Raw genomic sequence first — 13,824 nt, forward strand, 5'->3', positions numbered from 1 at the left:
GGTAAAAATATATTTCAAATTATAAATGGAGTGGTGTCTTAATTTTGTTCTGTACTGTTCTGTGTTAATTCTTTTGAGTGAAAGATTTGGGGCCTTCTTAAAAATAAAGCGAGGTCTCTCTGTAACTATTTTGTCCCCCCTTCAGGATGTTCCAGTTGTTTTTTTGTTTTTTTTTAACATGTACTGTACTTTGTATTCCTGTGATTTATAATTCAGCAGCCAACTGAATTCTGCAGTGTTACATATACTTTCCTTTTTATTCTTCTTAATGCTACTGTTTGTTCTGCAGTTTATTCCTGTTCATATTGTAGATTTTTTGACAATACATCTTCTGGATACTCTTTCTCCTTAAATTGATTAGTAAGGCTTACTGCAGTGTGATAATATCCAACACTGTGATAATATCCAACACTAATATACCCCTGGCAGTCCATATACGCACAACAGACTAGGTGCTAGCACCTTTGTAGTTGTGTTTATAGCCTTATAGAGTTGCACTTTACATTCACTTTGGCACTTTATGTTAGTTGCAATAAATTTTTAGGTCATATAGAACCACTAAGAGCATATTGTACATCATATATTGTATTTGCCCTTTACATCTTTCTAGATTCACCTAGTAACTGGAGAGGAGAAGGTGTAATAGCCCCTCTCCTATAATAGAGTAAGGCCGCGTACACACGGGTGGATTGTCTGCCCAACTTAGTCCGCTGAACCGTGTTTCAGCGGACAATCCGCTCGTGTGTGGGCTTCAGCGGACTTTTTCAGCGGACAATCTGACGGACTTAGTCTTTCGGAATTTCCGTAATTTTGTCCGTCCAAACTTGGTTTTGTCCGTCCAAACTTGGTTTCAGCGGACAGTCCGCTCGTGTGTAGGCAAGTTGGACGGACTAAGTATGGCGCATGCTCAGAAAGGATTTACACGGCCGAAGGTTGCATTGCAGTGTATTGGACGTCGTTTTTCTAGTCCCGTCGTACGTGCTGTACACGTCATCGCGCAAGTTTTCAGCGGACTGTCTGTTCATCGTGTGTGGTCAAGTCCGTTCATTCAAAATTTGGACGGACTGTCTGTCGGATTTCCTGACGAACTTAGTTGGGCAGACAATCCGCCGGTGTGTACGCGGCCTAAGAATAGCGCGACATCAATTTTCTCTATAATAAGGCTTACTGCAGTGTCTCCTTAAGCTGGCCATAAATGGATCAAAATGCAGTTGGTTCAGCAGGAATTGATCCATCTATGACCATTCCCATTTGAGAGGATTTGACCTAATGATCAACTTTTCTTAAACGAGATTTCAAAACAAATGTAAAAATTTGTTTGTAGAATCAATAGCAGGGTTTTTTCAGTCTTTTGTAATTAGGCAATGTTTGGTCCGAACTAACATTTCTTGTTTGCATGTTCAGCCATATCCTCAACCTTTGGGACATTTGATAGGAACGTCCCAAAATGCTTTACCAACGCCATTATTGGCCAAAGTCTTGCACCTGACCCAATAGTCCACTTTAGGGCAACTTTTTTGTGTGTGCCAGCGACAGGGTTTGTTGCTGTGTTGCTGCTCTTCTCCCTTTTTTGTTATTTTGGATTGTTTATTTAATAGTAGTTAGTTATATTTGATTTTTTATTTTTTATTGTTTTGTTTTTTTAAATTGTGTTTTTGAGCTTTATTTAAATTTATGAGCTTTAATGTTTTATTATTTTGTTTAGTTTTTTTAAATGTATTTTATAAAGGGTCAGCAGCATCAACAACAGAGTAAATCTATCACCACAATAACCGTCCTTTGTTTACAGAGCAGCACAGCAGAATATTGAGGTTTTTTTCCCCCCAGAGCACCAAGTGCACTCAAGCACCACAGTTTACAATGTACCTAAGCAGCACGGTTCACATTTCACCCAAGCACCACACTTTTCCCATTCAGCTCTTCCAGTTGCTGCAAATAAATGTAGGGAAATAAACCCTCATCAGTATCATATCTGGCAGGCCTACAGGCAGAGGCAGAGGCTCCCATGCAGTTATGAGTGGGTGAGTAGCCTCTTTGTCCACAGACCAAAGCAGTGGTTATGCATGATGTGCATCATCTGTGGGGTTATAGTATTTGGAAACCACCAATTCACAAACCAAACTTTTTTGGGCAGTTTCTGATTTGCAAGATTTTGCCTGTGGTTTTACATTGATTTGGCACCACCAGCACAAAAACCCATTTTTTCATCTGTTTGACAGTTGCTTTTTAAAACAGGATCCACCCTACACTTTGCAGGAATTTTTGGGGTTCATTGTTTGGCCACCAAAAAACACCCAAAGCCCAATTTGCAACTTGCAGTGCAAAGTGGATTTTCCTTTATTAAATAACCCCCTATGTGTCAGAAAAATAACAGTATGATTAATTATTGCTAGCTGAAATATAGCAACTCCCCGCATCATAAATTGCCTTCTCTTAAAAAAAGATATGTTAATGTGCATCATATCTTTCAACTATTTATATATAGTAACTGACATAAAAACAAGGAAATTGATTAAAAATCACTGGAAGACTTGATATCACCGCAGTGTGCACACACAAACAAGAAAAGTGCACGACCACCGTAGCTGTAGATTCTGCTTACCAGATGGCAAGCATAAAAGGCAATTGGCTATAGCCCAGCTTAGGCCTTTAGCTTGCAGGTGGCCACAGTGAAAACGATAGACCAAATGAGTTCAGCTGGATGATTGCTCCCTCTATCCCACTAGAATGTCCGTTTCCACTCAAATGGATGCCCAGGAGAAAAAAAAAAACTGGCCATAACGTAATACAGTATAGTATTTGCAAACCCAGTGAGCTAGTCTCTATCCAGAAGTCCCAGTTGCTGTGTGTCCATGCTATACGGCATCCTTACTGCATGTTAGTTTATTCAGACTGTTGGTGAGTACACCAACGCTTCTTAAGGCCAGAAGAAGAACAAAATAAAGGACTGCCCCCTCTACCAAGCCATTCTTCTAGCCCCTAATCAATATTCAATAGTCAACAGTATGGCACCATGGCAGTATAGCCTACTGAAAGTAGTTAATAAAGCTACATTACTTTCCTTGTTGCTCTTTATGCTGATCTGGGGCAACGTGTCATCTTATGCAAAGTGTTTGCAACTGGTTTCATTTTATGTAAAACTGTGTTGTTAATATTGCCAACCAGTCATTACTATCCATACTGTGTGACAACATACCAAGTTTGTCTTTACTAACCGATTCAGTGTCTGTTACTTTGGCTTAGTGCTTTTACTGGGTACCTAGGGTACCTTTAGTGATTTTCTGTGATATTGCATGATTATACACTTAACCTAGTGTGTCAGAGGGGTTGAAGTTTTTGAAGGGGTCAAGGTGGAGAACAGCTTATACAGCAGTTCCTATATAAGTGGCACTACAAATGTAACATAAAAATCCTGGATTCACAAACAGTGAAAGTGAGCCACTCATTACAAAATCCCTATTATTGTCCATTGTAATCCTGCTGACCACAGGTTAAACGGTGAGACAATGCATAATGGTTACAATGAATTTGGTTTGGTGAATTTCCACATTAATCAAATCCTAGACTACAGATTTAGAATGCACTGGACCCAACAGTGAACCTGAACCTCATCACTTTGAAGAGAGGTCAGTGTAATGCCCATTTTAGTGGTGGGCAGTGGAGAATAGGGATGTGGTTCGGGTTTACCACCACCGTGGGTTTACAATGGATCCAGTGGGTTCCTAAGTTGCAGTCTCAGCAAATTAATGTGGAAATTCAGAAATAATACATGTGCCAACTCTGTGTGCCACATTCAGAGGAATCATATAAATGTTTTTTAGAGTACATATAGTGGATTTTTTAGTCATCCGAGAAAGACACAAGAAAAATAATTAGTGAACATTTTTTACAAACTTTATTGCAAAGGCCATAACATGATTGAAAGTAGTATTTCTGACTACTGACCTCAGTACAACATTTTATTTGGCATAGTAATTTTAAAAACACATCTAGATAAAAAAAAATACCAACCCCCCCCCTTTTTTTTTTACACTGTTCTTCTGTTTGCCAGTGAGGGTTTTCTTGGCATCCTCTGAGGTCCCAAAAAATCCCATCCTTTTTCCCATCCTCTTTATTAATGTTAACATTATTAAGTGGGTAGTATATATAATTAGTAGGTAATTTAGTCCTATTTAGCCATACCCCTTTATTCCACACCAAGAAGCACTCTGCGTAATTTGGCCATGCACATTGGTTGCTCCATCACAAATTTTCTTCCTTAGGGTGCCCAAATTTTCCCCTGAACATTCACTCTTCTAGCAATGCACGAGCCGAAAAAAGGCAAATCAAAAAGCTGGTAATTTAACTTACAACTAGGAGCAGATCTAAAGTGTTTGTAAACATATCATATACACCCAGTGAAGTGAACAGCCTTGATAATACACAGAGATGAAACAAATCCTCCTACAGAGGTTTTGCTTGTTTATCTACAGTCTTCACTTTCCTACACCCATTCAAAAGAGCAGAAATTGGTTAAAATCCATCTTCACCTGTCGAGAGCAGAGAGGAGGGGGTGGGGAGGCTGCAGTAACAGTGTGTGAGAGCTGATTAGAGGAAAGACACCCCCCCCCCCCCTCCACACAGCAGAAGAACTGTTTTGTGAATAGATAAGATCCATTCTGTGCACTCCCTCCCCTCCCTTCTGACACACATGTATATCATGCATCAGGAAAACTTCTGAGAAGTGACTCATGCTGATAGAGGAACAAAGCACCAGATGGAACAGCACTTAGAGCTTTGGAAAGAGATAAGTAAACACTACAGATATTTGCTCAGATTCTATGACTGAGGTTTACAACCACTTTAAACTAGCCAACTAAAGAATCATTTTGGAAAGTTGATGCACAATTCAAACTATTAAAAATATGGATCAGAGTAGTTGACAGATCTTCCCCAAGCAATCATTTGCCCAATAAAATATGCATAATCCAGGACACCAGGATGTCAAAATAATTTGATATTTTTGTGGGGAAAGTGTAGTGTATTTTTAGCAAATTAGTTATTATTATTAGTAGTAGTAGTTTTACTAGACTAGGTCACAGATTGTCTCTAAAGCACTTTCTGTTCTTTCAAAGCTAAAAAAATAAGACAACCCCTGCTTCCCTAGTACCCTGTCATAGTAAACCAATATCTGTCGTATAATATTCATTTAATATCTGGTTCTCTTGACTACAGGCATCCAACCTCTAGCTTGACCCTGGCTTTGTCCATAGCTTTGTTTAGGCTTGTCTTCAATTTGGCTTATGGCCTCTCATTCAAATATCATAAGCTTACGCTTAAGTCGTGGGGACAAATAAATGCAAGAGAAGGTATAAAGACCCATAAGAAAGGCACCTGACAAAAATAAAGCACACAGCTAGAATAATCAACAAACCTGACGTTGAGTGGTGCATCACACCTAGGTGTGCATCTAGACTAGCAAAAACTGTCATACCTTACAGTATGTTTTGTAACAAATCTACATACTTATTGACAGGAAACATTCTTTTACCATGTACTTTTTAAAACCTATAAGCCTATGACTTTTATCATAAGGTTATAGACTTATGCAATAGCCTACACGTTAGCATTATGGTAAGCTGACCAAAACTTTGATTTATATTCATATCCATTTAGCTCAAGTTCATGTTTTTTTTTGTTTTATAGTGCTGGCTGAGAAGGATGGGAGGGGTCTTTGAATTGTATTATGAGTGCTTTTCAGTCAAATCTGTTACTACTCAACATATTGACCCCCTGTGATCGAAAGAGTACAGGGCATGATTCTGCTCTATCTCATATACAAAGAGCACAGCAGCTGCAGGTAACCAAGTACTATGGCCAAGCTCTCACAGCTCCAGATGTGTTCACTTTCATACATAATTTGGTGTTGTTTGTCTGCACAGTCTCAAAAGGGAATGTCAGGCACGATTCCAATAGCATTCTTTTCTTGATTTCACTTCTCATTTATGGGTATAGCTGAAAATGGGAAAAAGATAAATGTACTATTAAATGAATTATTATTTAAGCTGTTTTTTTTTCCCTTAGAGACAAAGTACTTTGTTAAAAAAGCTGATCAAATCCTAGGTGCCGAGCAGCCAATGTAAAACAAAAATAAAGTTGATATCTGTAATTGTAAAGCCTTCTTTTGTTGTTATGAACAGAATCACATGTACCATGACTTCTTAAATATGCCTGCTGACTTTACTAACTGGCTTCTAAACTCCAAAGCAATTAGTCCACACCTATTATGAGGTAAGTGCCTAACAGTCCTCTTCCAGATACGCAGAACATATACAGGCACTTAACCCACAAGCCTCACAATAATGTGACTTTCCACAGGCTTAAGGTGATTGAAAAGCTTTGATTAAAAAACAAAAAAAATAAACATGTCATACTTACCTCCACTGTGCAGTTCGTTTTGCACAGAGTGGCCCTGACTCTCGACTGCTGGGGTCCCAGGAGCTAGACGCCGAATGTAGGACTCAGCTCCACCCCCCAGCGCCCATGTCTTTGGATTTGATTGACAGCAGTGGGAGCCAATGGCTGCACTACTATCAATCTATCCAATTAAGAGCAGAGAACCGCAGGCAGAGGAAGAGCGCATCCCCAGCGTGGGAGAAATTCCAGGGCTCGGGTAAGTAAAGGGGGGGGGGGCTGTGGGGCCATTCACTGCCAGGTGTTTTTTCACCTAATGCATAGGATGCATTAAGGTGAAAAAACATGAGGGTTTACAACCCCTTTAAGCCCGGTACACACTGTGAGTTGTTTTCCATTCAACCCAGCAGGTTGAATGAGAAAAACTGTCAGCTTCGGTCTGAGCCACTGTACTAACAATCTGACATTAGTACAACGATCAAAAAAAATTGTGTTGTTCTGTGAACATACTCAAACAAGCATATATTCAAATAATCCAAATCATGTAGTGCTCATACACTGATGAGAAATTAGTGCTATAAGTGCAAAAAATAAAATCCATCCATATATACACGTAAAGCGGTAAACAGGTGCATTCATAAATGATAGTATTCAATAAAGTGCCAGGTGAGGTAGACAGATTGAATATTTTCAACTAAAGGGCCAATCATTCTGTGCAAATCATAAAAAAAACTCAAATGATGTTCATTCAAAATGTCAAATATTCAAATGTGGCATAAAATTGGTGAATGATATAGACTGAAGAATCCCAATTTCAAATACTGGTAGTGGCATAGGTGCTCCACATGTGCTTAATTATAGTCCAAAAATTCTTCAAGTGATCCCTTGTCTGTGCTCCACCATATTAAGTATCTCACAAAAGTGAGTACACCCCTCACATTTGTAAGGAAAATACAGAGAAATACAGAAAAACAGACATAAACTGGGCCTTTTGTTATTCCATATGACAAGATAGCTATTATTAACATTAACAGGTTTTGTGCTAACGAAGCAAGGAGAGTTGGTAACTTATATCTCTCCTAAATAGAGTTGTTATCATGTATACAAATAACTTTATAACAGCCTGAGAATAACATCTTGGACATTTTGAGACCGCTAATCCTAGTCTGAGCCGTGTTTTATAGTCTGAATCCAGTTCGTCCATGATGAGGCCCCCTTTCCGCCCCTCTGGGTGCACACTGCGGAACTGAGGAACTCACCGAGTATCACCAAGATCCAGACTGTATCATCCCTGCTTCCCTCTCACAGAGCTAGGGGGATCTTAGTTCCCATGGCTTCAGAGCATTATCTTGGGAAGTTTTAAAACTAAAGCCACGTACACACGGGTGGACTGTCTGGCCAACTTAGTCCGTCAGACAATCCGACGGACAGTCCGTCATACTTTCGAATGAACGGACTTGACCACACACACCACTTTTTGAGCGGACTAATACGGCGTACTAAGTCCGCCATACTATCCGCCCTACTTTTGAAATGAACGGACTCGCCCACACACGCAGAGGAAAGTCCGCTCATTTCGAGCGCGTCTCCAGGTAGGCGGGGCCCGCGAAGGAGACGTCGCTGACCCCGCCGCCTGGTATGGACTTAAATGGGAACCCCAACGCCCAAAAAAATCGGCGTGGGGGCCCCCCCCAAGTCCACAACAGACCCTTGTCCGAGCACGCTACCCGGCCGGCCAGGAAAGGGGGGCGAGCGAGCGCCCCCCCCCCCCTCCTGAGCCGTACCAGGCCGCTTGCCCTCAACATGGGGGTGCCTTGGGGAAGGGGGGGCCGCGCGGCCCCCCCACCCCAAAGCACCTTGTCCCCATGTTGATGAGGACAAGGGCCTCTTCCCAACAACCCTGGCCATTGGTTGTCGGGGTCTGCGGGCGGGGGGCTTATCGAAATCCAGGAGCCCCCTTTAATAAGGGGGCCCCCGGATACCGGCCCCCCACCCTATGTGAATGAGTATGGGGTACAATGTACCCCTACCCATTCACCTGTAAAATAAAAGTACCAAAAAAAATACAACACACGAGATAAAATACTTTATTGCACAGCTCCGGGGGTCTTCCGTCTTCGGGGGTCTTCTCGCCGGACTCCTCCGCTATCTTCTTGTAGCTCTTTTGCTAGCGGAGGAGTCCGGCTTTCTTCCTCGCCGCCGGCCTCCTCTCCCGACTTCGGGGGTCTTGTCCCCCTCTTCGGTTCTTCTGCCGGGCCACCGCGCCTTCTTATAGCTCTTTTACAGGCGGTGGCCCGGTCTTCTGTCGCCGCCGCCACCGCCTTCCGTTCTTCTTCTTCTTCTTCTTCTCCGGGAGATGTTGCCTCGACGATCTCTCCGGCCGGAATGCCAGGGACGCACTGCGCGGCCACTTATATAAGGACAATGGGGCGGTGTCACATGGCTTTATGTCACATGGGTTGGTCACATGGGTTGATGTCACATGGGGACTATGACATCGTAAGGGGGCGGGGTCACCATGTGACACCAACCCATGCGACATAAAGCCATGTGACACCGCCCCATTGCCCGTGTGTACGCGGCTTAAGTCTTAGATCCAATGTTTTAAAGTGCAATCAAATAAAGAGAACCTAAAAAGATAACTGCATAAGCCTTGATCAAACAATTAGTATCTTGCAGTGTGCAATAATTAATTACTAATGTCACTAAAGCTATCTTGTGGAGAAGATGGGGAGAATAGGAGGAGCGCTAGAAAACAATCAGGGAAAGGAGAAATAGAGGGATGGATGAAAAATCAGGACTGTCTAGGGTCTCTATTTAAAGGCATATGTGTCCCGGATAGAGGGCAATAGACATATAAACATATAGTGCCCAGGGTTCCCAGACCTTCTAGAAACCTGGGACTGTGTCTTGTAATTTAGATACTATTTGTTACTGGGACATGATCCACAATATTTTCAGTTTGGTTGCCGAGATTGAGACCGTAGATTTCTTCCATGTGCCTGCTATCGTGATTTTAGCCCCTAGAAACATGAACAGGATCAGGGACTGTATGTGTTTAACTGTATCCCTAACCCTGTGATTCAAAAGAGCGAACACAGGTTCCTGCAGGACTGAGATCTCCGATACTTTCCATACTATTTGGAAGAATTTATTCCAATAGCTTCTAATACGTGGGCATACCCACAAAATGTGTAGCTTATCCCACACATGATTGCACCCTCTATAACATAAAGGAGACGTGTCTGGAAAGATCTTGGCCAGTCTGGCAGGAACATAGTACCATCTGATGAATACTTTAATACTTGCTTTGATTAGTGAAGTATTCATGATACCCTTAAAAGAGCGTCTAAAAGATTGAAATCATTGGTCTGGAAGGCACATGCATGGAGTCTAATAGGGCAAGCTTGCACTGCTAGAGCTCCGAACCACTGAGGAGAAGAGCTGCAGTTAAAATGGAGACCGCAAGACAATAAAGTACCCCGCTAATCTCTGGGAACCAGCTGTCTCATTTTCAGCCACAAATATGGTGCTGGGAAGCGGCTGTGCCAAGGCAAAGAATCCCCACACACAGGACTCAAAGGTGTGAGCCGCAACTAAGATGGCACTCGCCCCTGCCTCATACACGACCTCAGTGTGCTCACACAGGCAAAGATTACCACATCCAATCTCCCCAGGGGAGTCACAGTGAACTGAATCTTTGAGTGTATGCTTCATAGAGCACTAAAGCAGACATCAGAGCAAATCACTAACAGCCTCACTAAAGCGATAAGAGAGCTGGGCAATCGTACAGCTGCATTAGAGCTCAGAGTGGATGATATTGAAATCTCTGCCCAAGACTATACGACTGAAATTAAGAATTTAAAAGAGGAAAACGTAACACTTCTAACTAGACTGGAAGATTATATCAGCGGTATCCCTGAAACAGTCATTGATCTACAATCTGCTATCACAGCATTATGTCAAGAACTTCAACTGGCTATGGCAATTGAATGCTTGGAATTAGACAGAGTACACTGGGCCCTCACAGCCAAAAAAAGCAGACGGTCCCCCACGCGATATAATCGCAAAATGCCATTACTACTGGACAAAAGAACAACTTATGGCAGCCACGAGAGATAAAAAAAGCTTTAAACTTCCATAGCAACAACTATCAGCTGTTCGCCGACTTATCCCAACTTACCAAAGCCAAAAGGTGTGCAATGAAACCTCATCTAATGGAGCTACAATGTCATACTATTACATACCAGTGGAGTTTCCCTTTGTGCATTTGTTTTGTCTATCAAGGTTCTAAATACATATGCAGATCTGCAGAAGAGCTTCAACAAACCCTCCTAAAATGTCACCTGGTGGAAACCTCATCTAACATCACGCAGTAGCTGCCTCCTCCAAATAGCACCTTTCAGATCTCATAGGATTCCATTCGCTTTGGTTTCAAAGAACTCCCTCCTATGTACTTGTTCTGTGAGTGGTCTCAAAATAGCCATGTGGCCTAATGGGGCCCATCTCTGAAATTTCATGCTGAAACAGTGTGTATTTTTTTGGTCCTCTAATGCCTCATAGGTATTGAATAGCAATTATTTTCTGTGTCTGGTTATAGTGCTTGTTGGTAGTTATGAGGATGGCCCACACATAGAAAATGAGCCTAGCATATTTGGGGTCATCAGAGGACCAACTACCTAGAGACCAAATTTTCCTAATCTTCTATCCCATAGGGTAGCACTGTGCAACCTAGTCTCATTTGTGAACTATAGCGGACCTCTTTCAAAGGTCATGGGTCAAAGTTATTGTTCACACGTTTATAACCATATGTTACTAAGGTAGTAAGTAAACTCATTCTGCATTTAATTTCTTCCTACGATACATTAAGGTATAGCAATGATTTTACTACTTCAGTTTGATTAGTTTTAATACTTCCATGCAGTCATGGATCCTGATCCTCTTCCACACCCTCATAGCCCTAAACAATACTAACCATTCCCCCCCCCCCCCACCCTAGATTTATTAGATCCTGCAGTGACTGATCTTGTATGCTCCTTTTATTAATACCCCTTTGTAGAAACACTGGAAAAAACAGCATGGCACCCATTTAATGCCCTGTGGTCCAAACACATATGCATCTTTACTATGCTCTCTTTTTAGGGCTTTTCTTCTTCATGCAGAAGATCTGTGTGCCCTACTTTACTTCCCTCATTCTCCCACCCTTGATATGTGGGAGTCCGATGAAGGCATTTTTTCCCTGATAGGGATTTTTTTCCCTTAACACGGACAACTTTTGTAAATCTTTTTAGGTTAATTCAAAAATTGCATTATCTACCCTTATATGTTATAAATTGTTTCTCCACTCCAGACTCCACTGGATTCTTCTCTTCTTTCGTCTCCTCTAAGTCCACACAGGTCGATTCAACCAGCCAGGCTTGTATATTAATTGGTAAGTCTTTTTTCCCTAATCAGCTACCATGACACTATTAAACATTCTCACCCTGAATGTTCAAGGTATTAATGTGGCACAGAAATGGACCAAAGCGCTGAACTTTTCCTGCACGGAAAGCCATATTGTATATTTACAAGAAACACACTTCGGCAAAAGTTCCACTCCCAAATGTGTTTCCCCCTATTACCCACAAATATATATGGCTTCAGCCACCACCAAACAACAGGGTACTCTCATAACATTCCACCGCTCCACTCCATTCACTCTCCAAACCCGAAATCAAAGACCCTGAAGGAAGATACTTAATCCTCATGGGACATATTATGAATACACCTATTACAGTGATCTCATATTATGCTCCCAACAAACAACCAATGCCTTTCCTCTCACACCTTTTACAGGTGGTTACCACACATAAAATGGGTACAGTTATCAAGTGTGGGGATTCTAATCAGGTCCTCCTCCCATTTCTTGATCAATCTGCCTACATCTCACCCCAAAACCCAATTAAGCTATCACTTTCTCAGCTCCTCTCTAACTATAATTTGGTTGACTCTTGGAGAGATAGCAACCCGACAAAAAGACGATTTACCTATTACTCAAATTCATATCAGTCATTCATTTGTATTGACCATATATTCCTAACAATTGTCATGTTACCAGAAATACTCACATCCGCTATAATTTCTATCCCATGGCCTGACCACAATGCGGTTTACACAACTATCACCTCCACTATACCCAATGACCCCACCTGGTACCTTCCAGATATAATGCTTAAACACCCGTCCCATTGCCTAAAAATAGAACAAGCGTTAAAGGAATATTTAACACATAACACCAGCCCAGACATCTCTCCATTAAAAATTTGGGAAGCTCACAAGCCTGTATTATGTGTATTCCAAAGATAATTGGCTATATTCAAACGTGAATGTAAAAATCTTGCTCGAAAACTTGAATCTGAATTTAATGTAGCCTTTATATCCTTTCAAGAAAGTCCCTCTCTGGCTACTAAAAATAAATTGGAAAAAACTTGCTTGGAATATGACCTGTTCATCACGGAATCCATTGACAAATCTTTCAAGACCTAGCTTTTATTATTATTATTATACAGGATTTATATAGCGCCAACAATTTACACAGCGCTTTACAATATAGCTTTTCGCTAAATCCAACAAACCAGGCACATACAGTAAGTGCCGCTGATATTGTGTTTCCAGCGTGACCCCGCTGGTTTCCGCCGACAGGCTTCTCTAACCAGCGCGATCCTGTCACGCTGGCTGAAATAGGAAAATGTAATTTTCCTATAGTAGCGAGCGAGCGAAAGAGCGGCGATAATGTCGGGGGCATACCAGGCCCTTAGGTCCGGTAGGGATTTTAAGGGGAATCCCCTACGCCGAAAAAAAAACGGCATGGGGTCCCCCCAAAATCCATACCAGACCCTATCCGAGCACGCAGCCTGGCCGGTCAGGAAAGGGGGTGGGGGCGAGCGAGTGCCCCCCCTCCTGAGCCGTACCAGGCCACGTGCCCTCAACATGACTTATATAGGGACAATGGGCGGGGTCACCGGTTGATGTCACATGGTGACCCCACCCACTTATGATGTCACAGTCCTGGAGGATGCTGAAAGAACAAAAGGCGGCGGCGGCAGCAGAAGACCGGGCCACCGCTAGTAAAAGAGCTGGAAGAAGGAGCGGTGGCCCGGCAAGAAGAACCAAAGAGGGGGACAAGACCCCCGAAGTCGGAAGAAGACCCCCGGGCGGTGGCGAGAAGACCCCCCAAGATGGAAGACCACTGGAGCTGTGCAATAAATTATTTTGAAACCTTGTGTTGTGTTTTATTTACTTTTTTCACCAGGTGAATGGGTAGGGGTACATGGTACCCCAATACTCATTCACATAGGGTGGGGGGCCAGTATCTGGGGGCCCCCGGATTCTGATAAGCCCCCCCACAGACCCCGACAACCAACGGCCAGGGTTGTCGGGAAGAGGCCCTTG

The sequence above is a fragment of the Lithobates pipiens genome, unplaced genomic scaffold (genome assembly GCF_037356315.1).
Source record: "Lithobates pipiens isolate NorthernLeopardFrog02 unplaced genomic scaffold, aLitPip1_a1.2 Scaffold_19, whole genome shotgun sequence".
NCBI classification, from domain to species: domain Eukaryota; kingdom Metazoa; phylum Chordata; class Amphibia; order Anura; family Ranidae; genus Lithobates; species Lithobates pipiens.